Here is an 11,626-nt window from a genome sequence, read left to right on the forward strand (position 1 = left end):
CCTAGGAACCCAGCCCGGGTGCTCACCGTGAGATCCCCGGGCGCCTTGTATCTGCCTCCTCCTCTGAGATCGCGCCTTGGCCCCTGAGGCCCAGGCAAAACAACGCTCTTGAAGTCGGGAGCTCGGGTTGGAGCCCGAGCCCTGCCGCCTCCTAGTGTGTGACCCTGGTCCCCCGCCCTCTCCTTATCTGCTCCAGCATCACGTTAAGTTTCAGGAATTCTTACTTGCCTGTTCCCGACTTTTCAACGGTCTTCTCCCAGGACTGCATTTTGATGCACTTTGCAATGCTTTCTGCTTCCCGCTACAGTCTGGGGTGTGGTGTCCTCATCTCCATAACTGACGCCTTCTTAGCTCATCACACCAACCGTTGACTTCTGGACATTGGACGATGCTTTTAGTTTCTAAAGTGATCTCTTGAGAGTCTGGATCCTGAATTTTCCAGACAGTCTGGACATCTGTGGGAGATTCTATACCGCACTGTTGTTGCTAAAATTATAAGCTGATGTTTTGAATTTTATTGTCCAAAGTTGCCTAAATAGTGGTCTAAAGTTACTGTAAAGAAAAACTCGAAATAATTGCATGTCATATTTCTTTGCGATTTTCAAAATTCCACTGATCTTATATATAGTGTGGATTTTTTTTACTTACTATTATTTTCTGCTTCTCAAATTTAAACCAAATCTCCCCATCACTCACTTTGTTTTCTAAGTTCTATTAGATATATAAATATATATTGGACATATTTGTATACATATGCACCTATATATACACACACATATATTCTAATCAAGGAATCAGATGTTATTTAACCGGCCAAACTTGGATTAGGAAATTGAAAGAAGTTTAGTAGAATCTATCATGATTAAAATTCTGACAATGGAGTTGGGGGTGGGGGTAGGGGGGTAGGGAGGGGATAGAATGGCCTAGAAGCTATACCAGAAAACTGAAGAATCCAGGTAATGAAACCATTCGCTTTTTTCTTTGATGAGCTCAAACATCTCAGATACAACTAATTGAAGTAGTTTTTGGAGATGAGTTTGGAGTGTGAGGTCTTTGTGTTCACTCTGGGAAAGATTCACCAGAGTGCCCCTTTCAGTGGCACATGGCTAATTTCCCAGGAGAGTTTCTCTAGGAGACAGAGACATTAGCTATAGTTAAGAGCAGGAGGGTTAGGTGAAAGGAACAGAAGAATACCGGACACTTGTGTAGACACCTGTGAGCAGAAAGAGCTGCCCGAAAGGGGCAGGTTTGCAGAGAGGCCTGCATGGTCACACTTGGGAGGCCCTGAGGAGAGCAGCCTCTGCTGAGGGAGGTCAGTGTAGAGAAACCCCAGCGGGTACAGGTGTCAGGCAGGCAGGGGGCTGCTGGCTTGCGGAGGGAGAGGACTGGTGGAGAGGACCACTGCTTAGTCACAGGTGGGCAGGACTGCTGCCCCGTGCCCCTGTGCCAGAGCAGAGACTACACCGCTATAGTCCTTTTCTCTTTGGAAGGGGCTTATGCCTTTGTGGAGTGGCCGGTTGGCTGCTGATTTTGGATGACTATGTGGAATCATAAAGGAACTGGAGATATCACAATGGGCCATTGGGTCCAACCTCTATATCTTAACCTTCAGGACTGTGCCCCCAAACACTCTCTACAGCAGTCTGATACAGTAGTGCGATACCTGTTTGGGTCATCTGCCTTGTGATAAAGCACACGCAGCTTTATTTCTTTGACTGGGTTAATGGTCATGTTAATCGCTTCTACCCCCACCTTGTTGTGTGAGTTAGGTTTTAACCTTGTGATGTCTCTTTCAGGTTTTCTTTCCTCCATCATAATGGTCTAAGATGTATGAACAAGTACATTAAAGGAAGCCAAACATAAATAACCTTGGTAAAAATGTGTTGCTAGAGTACCATTTACCCCACCTTTCCAACTGTACTTCTCACTAGTAGCTTAATCTAGTGAGAACTCTAATCACTTCTGCCAACATTCTAGGTATTTGTTTTCTGAGTTTCTTATGCTTGGAGTGTTCTCTGTCCTTCATTCTATCTGCTTATATTCTTCAAGATGAGAGCCAAACCTAGTTCTTTAAGGCTCATCATGCCAAAAAAAAAAAAAAAAAAGATGTACAATCCCCCAAAGACATGCATACTACCATTTTGTAAATATTGTATCTCTTCAATTAAATTGTAAATATTCCCAGTATTGAGAACTTTTTCTTATAGCCATTTAAGTGTCCAGATATGATGCATCACAGTGTATAGGAAATATTGATGATGCTACTAAAAATAAACACATGCAAAACTACAGAAAGACTGTTGTCATTATTCCCACAAAATATCACTCATTCAACAAAATTTATCTAAAAAAGGGGGAGGCATTTAATTCTTTGGGGATGGAGAAGAAAATTATGATGATAATGTGGCAAAAAGACTACTACAAAGTAATGCATTGACCATGCCATTTTACTGTCTGAACAGACTATTTATCAGCCTGTCTGTATCTTGTAATCATTAAGCCACACAATATCTCAATCTAAATTTCCATAGTTACCAGCACCCATGACTAAGTAAGCAGCTGCAGGAAAGATGTTCCTTTTCAATTCCAAGCTGCTGTATCTAGGAAATCACAAACAAGCTATAACGCTTGGTTGTCATGGAGCAACCCAAATCCCCATATCTCATTAATAGATTTTCAGACAAATAAATCATATGGGAATACATAGATCCTAGGAACCGTTGGCTGAGATTTAACAAGTCGTCTGACTGAGAAAATAAATGTGATCTGAAATTTGGATAGTATTTAATGTAGAAAAGGAGAATTTGGCTTGCAATCCCAAACACCAACCTACAACCTCAGCGCTTGCTGTCAAACAATGAGCTCTATTTATGTTGTTCTTTTGCTTGCTAGAGATCAAGGTCTTATTTACTGAACTGTTTATGTGATTTTAGCCAAAATTATAAGATAAATTATTAGGGAAATTTGCTCATGTCAAGTCAATCTATTATTTTGCAAAGATTATCAATACATGGAAAGGAAAATTATATATTATATGTCATTTTTCAATCTATTAATTTTAGGCTGTTTTTTGTTTTGAAATATTGACATTTTTAAAAGAAAAAGCACTAAGAGAAGTGATGTGATTTCTAAATTGAATTGTGATTTTTAAATTGAACGTAATTTCAAAGAATTTCAAATTGGTACCTTTTTCTAGAAAAAGCAGACACAAAGAAATGTAGCCTTGGCTGACAAAGTAGAAAGAGAATCTGGCACCTTTAACAACAGAATTCCAACCTAACATTCCTCCTAGTGGCACAATGGGTTAAAAGCACTAGGAAGCTGGCCCTGGTGGCGCAGCTGGTTAAAGCACAGCACTGAGAATCTAAAGCCACTTCCGCATTAGTTCGATTCCCAGCCTGCCCCAGAGGTGAGCTCTGCCTGTTCTGTTCCCCACTCTGTCTCTGATGAAGCCTCTCGCCGCCCCTGAGCCTCTGGCCTGTACCCCAGTTCTATATGCACAAATAAATAAATCTTTAAAAAAAAAAAAAAAGCACTAGGAAGCTTTCTGCAGTCATGCAGCATAAGTTAGATCCCTGGCCAGGGAGTGACCCACATGGCACAGCAGACCTCTCCTGTCTTGCCCACTGCTCCCCTCAGCAGTGGATTTCAGTAGAGCATCCTGTTCTGTTCCCCACTCTGTCTCCTTTCACCCCCTGTACTTCTGGCCTATACCCCAGTCCTGTATACATAAATAAATAAATCTTAAAAATAAACAAACAATTCCAACCTACCTGCTCAAATGTAGCTGAGATTATTAAACAGCTTATGGAAAATATTAACTATTAATTGATGGAAAATTGGAGAAAGGCATGACTTCTGAGGGCAAGTTTAGCTTGTTTAGCTTTTATTTCTACTCCTGAGACAGGAAAGGTCATGGGAAAAGACAGAACAGAGCTCAAGGGTAAAACTGGTCAAAATGTTGCTGTTCCCACGGGCTGGTAAACAAAAAGCTGATGATTCTAAACCTGGACACCCCCTGCCATAAATTTCCTTGGCCCTTTGATTTTATTACTAGTTTTCCCCAGTTTGGCCATTCCTGAGCTATCTGCCCACAGCTTCTCAAGTTGGCTGCTACCCGGAAGGGGTATCACAAGCCCAGAAATTCATGTCGGAGCTGCAGGCACACACCACCATGAGGTGCTCACCTTGGAGACTGTCGAGAGACCGGCACCCTCAGAGCTGTGCTGATGGGGGCTCACAGTTCTCAACAGTAAATGGACTACACAGAGATGGACCAATGATGGAGCTGAGCCAAATCCATTCTCCTTGGTTTCTCTGCCAGTAAAGTTTAATTCCTTTGTTCTCAAGCCCAGTCCTAAAACCAGTGTACACTCCTATCCTGGCACCCCTGGGAGTCTCTCAGGCCTAGAGAGGCCTCCCCGGAGTGCTCCTTCCCTCCCTTTCACTAATCAATAAATACTCACGCCCTTCTTGCCTGCCCTTAGCCGTAGGGTCCTCTTTTCAAACTTGACCAGAAGCTCACAAGAGCCCTTTCTCAATTTGGGAGCAGGCCCTCTGTCCATCCCTCTGACTCCTGGCACGTGGAGCATCAGACAAAGGTTGGTACACTCCTCCCATCCCCTCCTTTGTCCTTGGGGAGGATGGGGCTGGGCTGAGGAACGGTGACCTGCTCCTTCCTCCAGTAAAGTCTCTGCTACTACTATTGTTTTATTACACGAAAATGGATTCCAAGTATGTTCTTTCTTTGTGCTTCTCCAAACAGAAAAAAAAATTCAAGGAGATTAATAATGTTTGGCTCACTGTTGGACTATGTGGTGTCAACTATGACATGTCATAGAGAGATCTTTGGTTGAGGGCTGGAGTTATCTAGTCCCTTCAGGAGGAAGAGATGGGGAGCTTGTTTGAGCCAGAGTGGACTTAGCACAGAGAAGTAAGTCTGGGTTGATGTTTATAAACAGAAAGTTATCAGTTTACCTAGAATAACAATATAAAGACATAAAAATTTGACTCAATCCGGGTATTCTTTCCTCTTCTGTAAAGAAAATGGACTTTAAAGTGGTAAAAGAGAACAGAAACTTGAGCGAGGCGAGTTAGAGTAAGCAGACACCTCTCTGTTTCAAATAAGTTCATGTTTCAGGCACAAATTACATCCCACAGCTGTTTACTGGTAACCTAAGACTTATATTGCATTCCTGGTAATTTCAGAGAAATGTAAAATATGAAGAGAATGACAGAGGGCCTGTTTTACAAAAGAGATAAAAGGTAGATACTCAAAACTTTAGGATAGAAAAATAAAACTACAAATGATAGAAATGCAGTTTTGAACATTTAGACAAGTTTGGAGGTCACCAGGAAGCAGAAAACCTAGTCTTAAGAGAACTCACACTATACTTCTTGTATTTATTTGATCTGTGAGTTAATGTGGGGCTTATGCATTTTCAGAAAGCATTTAATCCCAACTTTCATGATACCCTAAAATAAGTTTCATGTAATGGTAATTAAGTAAATGCAAAGTTAGTGGGCAAATTGTACTCCAATTTTTGTTTCTATTTTCCATAAATTATACATAGGTGAAGATATAAAAAGTCTTTCTAGTTAAGTCAGAGGATGAAACAAAATCTATGTAGCAAAGTAGTTATGACTGAAGACAGAGCTGGGAGACAAAATTCTATAAACAATTTGAACTCAATTAAAAATCTAGAGATGCAGTTTAACAGGAATATATGAAAATCCTTTTATTTGCTCAAATCAGAAAAAAAAATTACACAAGTACAAAGTAAGATAGATTCTGTTTTAATCATGCGAAAGTGTACAGATGTTTTATGTCTGCCAAGATCAATAGGAGTTAATAATATATATCAGGTAACTTGCATTGTGTGCTGATGGAAACACTGTGTTCCATTTGAGACACAAGCACCTGCCCCACCTTTCATTTGGGGGTTCCCTTGCCAATAACCTCCTTGGAATCCATTATTCCTGTGCCACAGGCAGAACAGTACCCCACCCAGATTTACCCAAAGTTCTCCAGATTTCAATACCAGAAATTGCAAGTTATTTTCCATGGAACAGGAGAATTAAGTGCTATTCAGGGAAATTGTCCTAATTGATGTAATTATGAAGGTCTCTAAATGTAGAAGAGGGAGGCTGAAGAGGTCGGAGTGAAGCCCTGTCATTCTGGGGAATGACAGTTCAGGGACCCTGGCTGTCTAGAGAGGGAGAAGAGTGGCAGGTTCTGGAAGCTGGAAAGGCAAGAAAACAGATCCCCTTTACAGATTGAGCCATGCAGCTTGCCAGCCCCAGCCGGACCTGCTGCGTACAGACCTGATAGATAATAAACTTATGTTGCTTGAAGTCACTAATTTGTGGTCATTTGTTGCAGCAGCAAGAGAAAAATAATGCAGCCTTTACAGCTTATTTTCTTTCCCGGCCATTTGGCCCTGTGATTATTTAGCATCCAAATTTTCTTTCTTTTATTTTCTCTCTAGGGAAGCATTTTGAGGCCATAGAAAGGACAATGAAGTGTTACCTAGGAATTATGGATTTAGAAAATTCATGACCAATGTGAGTTCACATCAAATAGTTAGGCTCCATGATCACTGATTTTCTAATCTGTAAAATAAGATTTTTTTTTTTTAAAACTGCCTTCTTTGACTCTCTGGGTTGCTGTAAGGAGTTGAGACAAGGGATGCTGAAATAATAAAAGCACCGAAGACGTGCCACCCACTCTTCTATCTGCTTTATTCATAATCTTTTATTTAATCTCGGCAATGATGATGTCGGTGACTTATTAGTTTTCCGCCACTGAGGTGGAGAAGAGCCAAGTTCCCTGAAAAATCGAAGGCACCAGAGATTCAAATAAACGGTCTCCACGATGGAGATCTAAACATAAACAAAGGTGTTTTCTCTTAGTTGTTTTCCTGAAAATATTATTTTCTTCATTGAAGCTTTTGTACATTTACAGCACAGTTCTCCTCATCAGTGATGCATCTGTTCATTGTTAAGATCTTCTCAGTGTCGAACCTAGCCAGGCTCTATCCTAAACATTAGCAACAGAAGAGCAAGTGAAACCCACAGAGCTCCAGCTATTAAGCAGCTTAAGCTGTAACGAGGGCTGAAGACTCAAAGGGAAAGTGGCTGTGGCGTGCGGTTGGTAGCATCCAGGGGATAGTGGTCAGTGGGAGGACAGCAGGAATTCATTGCACGTCCCGAGAAATCAAGGATGTAGGCTGGGGAAAGTCTTCGATCTGTTTTAAGATCTGGAGGCTACACTGGAATTGGGCAAAGGAGGGACTATTCTGGCGCAGTATCGTTACCTTCAGTAATTCAGCCTGCTTCTGCTGCTCATCAACTCTGCTTTTCTCAGCGCTCTCTGCACACTCATACAGATTCTGCTTTAAGGTTCATGCCAAAATTCAGTCGTGCATTAATGTCAGGAACACATTCTGAGATATGCTTTGCTAGGTGACTGGGTATTGTGTGAACATCAGGGAATGTATTTCCATAAACGTAGAAGATAAATCCTATGTCTGGACCCCTAGGTAGAGCCGGTAAGCTGTCCTCTCTTGACAAACGCCAGTAGACCACCTATGACTGTACGATTCCATGTCCAGTCCCTGATGTGAAGTGTTCGAATGTTTCCACTGTAAGAAGTCCTTTGTCTGTAATTCATTTTACCCCCAAGCAATGTCGTTTTATCTTCTCTATTTCCCCATCCGGTTAAGATGTGACCATTTCATTGCTACTTAGGCACCATATGAGAGCTAAGAAAAACAAATGTTTCCACAGAGGATTTCACTCCTGCGGTTACCATCTATTGCCACTAGATGGTACAAAAATGCTAATTCCGTTTACCTAGTGGAAGCTGGTGGTGCTGACCCCCAGAGGGTGGTACTAATGAGAGCAAACTGCTCAAACTAAATTATTAGTGATCATGGCTCATACATGCATACATAAAAATAAATAACTAAATAGAATACCCTTAAATTTGACAATTTATCATTTAATTTTCATTTTAATTAAATGATCTTTAAATACTTTACCCGTCTTGTTCCACCCCACTCCCACCTATCTTTCATTTTCATTTTTATTTTTATATTCTAACAATGGTGTTATTCTATCATCTTAACACAACACACTGGACTTCTTGCTGTTCCCCGATTATTCCCTCCACCTTCCCACTTCCTTGCATAAGTTAATGCTTTTCTCTCAAGTTGCAAGACCCCCTCCACCCCTTCAAATACTTCGTTATTCCCTTTTGAAATCTCACTCTTCAAGACACCAGCTCTTCCATGAAATTTTTCCTGTTATAATCACTAGAGGATGCCTTCTTTCTCTTCCCTTTTCATTCTTTTAATAAGCATAGTAATTTGTTTAATAATAAATGTAGCATGTATTATTCTGAAGCTATATTCATCTCTATAGCACTTAAAGACATTCTGCTTTTTGATTATTTATGAGTCTTTCTTAGTCTCTGTATGATATAATGTTAGCCTTTTGAGTGACTATCTTAGTCATCTTAATAATCCTGAAATATTTAGCACAGTGTTATTTATTGAGATAATTTGAATGGTAATATCCATAAGATTGTTGCCAAAAAACTCTAAGAAACAAAAACAAGATAATGATTCTGAGAAATGTTCTATTGAATAAGCTGGATGAAATTCATTAGTAAGACCTATGGAACCAAATCGTTCTGGCATGAGACTCCCAACTCCCATCTCTTCCAAATTTATAGAAATGAGGGTGGCTCGGTTGTAACTATTTGAAATTATAAAGTTGAGCTCAAAGTAGAGAAAACAAAAACCACATATACCAAAATAAAGAAGAAATTCAGAGTCACTGTAGTAAGGACCAGGAATAGAGATTTTTACTTCATTCAGGGACCAGAGATGTGGCTCTACCAATTTATAAGGAGCTCGAACTAAAATTCCTGCATAGATTTGATTATGAAAGGTATATGCTTTTTGAAGCTTAAGAGTAGCCAAGAAGCTTATCTCCTGCCTTGTAGTCTAATTGAATGGAGATAGCAAGCAATGCAAGTTCATGAAAATTTAAAGTCCTTCCGAATGAAAGTGCAATTTTCCATAATCATTAAAAAAATGGAATCTAAAACTTGAAAACAAACTTCTAGGCCATAAACCAGGTCTTTGATAAGGACCCTTGTACAACTCATAGCACCGGAGAACCGATAATCTTCACTGAAGATAAATGCTATAAAATTTGCACATCACTGGGAAACAATCCATCAAAAGGAGCCTGTCAAACTGAAAAGAATCTGTGTCCAAATAAATCAACCTGAAAGTGACAATAAAAGAATAAATTAAAGTATAAAGGAAAAAATAAAATGGAAGAATAGGTTAAGATTAAAAAATATTTAGAAAAGGATGGTAGTGTTCTTTATTGGTTCTTTCATTCTTTGCACAAATCTATATTGAATATCCATAAAACCCTAGCACTCATGTAAGTGCTGGAGAAAAAGTAATGAATAAGACATACAAATTCCCTGCTATCAGAGAGCTTCTATTCTACTGAAAATAAAAAACAGATGGGTTAAACAGATGGACTAGAAACATGCAAGAAGAAATACCAAACAAAAAAAACTGGTTACAATCTTGGAGAAATGAAATGACTTTTGACTATAACAATAATGCATCCTAACTAAGAAAATCAAAACACTGCAGCATGAAAAAAGAACAGGTTAGAATGGAAACATTTTGTGTTTCTAAATGCTGCCTTTTTTTAAGAGATGCCATAATTACTGGTGAACCTTAGACATTATAAAGTTAAGAATGTATGTTAAAAACTCAAGAACAATCATCTATCATGTTTGTTGCATTACTGTAGAAAATTCCAGTCTGGAATAGAAAATAAAAAATTAAGGAATTCATAGGTATGTTAGGCATTAAAAATTAAGTAGAATAGATATGTATATATTATTTAGATCAATTATTAAGAATTTAATGAATTAGACATAGATAAACTAAGTCTATATTCTGAACATGGACAGTTAAGAAGGGGTGGAAGTACCAGGTAAGCACAAATGTTTATAAGATACCAAATATTTATGAGGATCCACTTTGACCCTATGCTCAACCTGGTTAGATAAAATCCATGCAAGTTACATGTAGCTTTGAGCATATCAGTGTCAGAATCAAGTAGAACAAGTGTGAATTGGCTTGCAGCATCCTCAAAGTACTGAATCTTATTAGTTCACTCTCAAATCTAGGTGACCACAATATCAGCAAACTGGGAGACAGGATATAAGAACTATACGGGATTCCGGTAATTTATTTAGTCCACCTCACATGTGCCTTCTAAGTACAGGGTCAACCTCTCCCATCTCTTTTCCCTTGCTTTTGCTACATACTTTAAATCGATTCCAGCGTGATTTCAGCACCTTGATTTTGTCAGTGAGTCTTTTGGGACTAACTCTTTGGCAATGAACTGGGAGGTTAATGTTGCATAAAAGTAATTTCCCACTGACCCAACACTGAGAGAAGAATGTAGCTTGTAAATAGAGAAGGGTAAAAGCGACAAAATAAAATCATCGAACGGAAATCAAGAACGAACTAAAAGAAATTAAGAAGTGACCTTTTTAATTAAACTTGTATTTCAAGAATGAGTGCCAACGTTTTTTCACAAGCCTGCTTAATTTGTTAATGGAGTATTGGGTTAAAAAGTGAGGTTAAGTCTCACTTAAGTGTAAAAAGGGAGCCTCCACCTTTTAGTAATGTCTGGAAATGCAGAAAAACTAGTATGAGAAGTACAAATTTTCTAAGCTTAAAAAAATCACCATCATGGATCAAAAATCACCATCTTGGATCACATGTACTTGGATCAACTTTATTATATTTTCTTCATGCTATTTTGATTTTCAATTAGTACTCTAACACCTAATCATTTTCCCTATATGGGAGAAAAGTAAATTTATATGTATGTATAACATAGAATATAAAATGTGTATAAATATCATGTATATGTTATAACATATATGTATATAGTGTATATATACTATCATATACTACTAACTCAAATGAGAATATCTGTTTACATTTGGAAATTTACAATATGCAAAAGTGTAGTCATCAAAATCATAAGGTAGTGTATTTTCTTTTTTGCTACATCATAGGAAAGAAAGAAGTGTGCTAGGTCTATCATTGGCCACTATGCAACTGAATTCCACAATGATTCTGCTCTTCTCGATATGTACAAAGCATTCTACCAGAGGATGCAACATTAAAAACATAGTTCTGGGCTCTCCCTGGTGGCACAACGGGTTAAAGCACTGCATTGTGAAGCTCTCTGAAACGCCTGCAGCACGAGTTCAATACCCCACAGGGAGCTTACCCATACGGCGCGGCGCGACAGACCCCTCCTGACCCACCTGCTGCTCCCCTCAGCAGTGTATTTCAGTAGACCTGCCTATTACACTCCCCACTCTGTCTCTGAGGAATCTTCTCACCCACCACATCTCTGGCCTGTACTCCAGTGCTGTAAGCATAAATAAATAAATCTTTAAAAAAATGGGCCCTGGCCCTCCCTGGTGGCGCAGCGGGTTAAAGCACAGCACTAAGAAGCTTAAGCCACTTATGCATGAGTTCGATTCCCGCCTGCCCCGGAGGTG

General features: G+C 39.3%; 1 protein-coding gene across 3 annotated transcripts in view; it reads left to right on the top strand.

Annotated features, from left to right (window-relative positions):
* Positions 1-4,530: 4,530 nt before the first annotated feature.
* The window catches only part of MAP2K6 (mitogen-activated protein kinase kinase 6), a 166,270-nt gene continuing 159,174 nt past the window's right edge, over positions 4,531-11,626 (top strand). For all 3 annotated transcript variants that reach the window (XM_012733144.1, XM_012733143.1, XM_012733142.1), the window contains exon 1: positions 4,531-4,601. The gene's annotated coding sequence lies outside the window, so the exon portion shown is untranslated. The remainder of the gene's footprint in view (positions 4,602-11,626) is intronic.

The sequence above is a fragment of the Condylura cristata genome, unplaced genomic scaffold (genome assembly GCF_000260355.1).
Source record: "Condylura cristata isolate star-nosed mole 26May11 unplaced genomic scaffold, ConCri1.0 scaffold00038, whole genome shotgun sequence".
In the NCBI taxonomy this organism is placed as follows: Eukaryota; Metazoa; Chordata; class Mammalia; order Eulipotyphla; family Talpidae; genus Condylura; species Condylura cristata.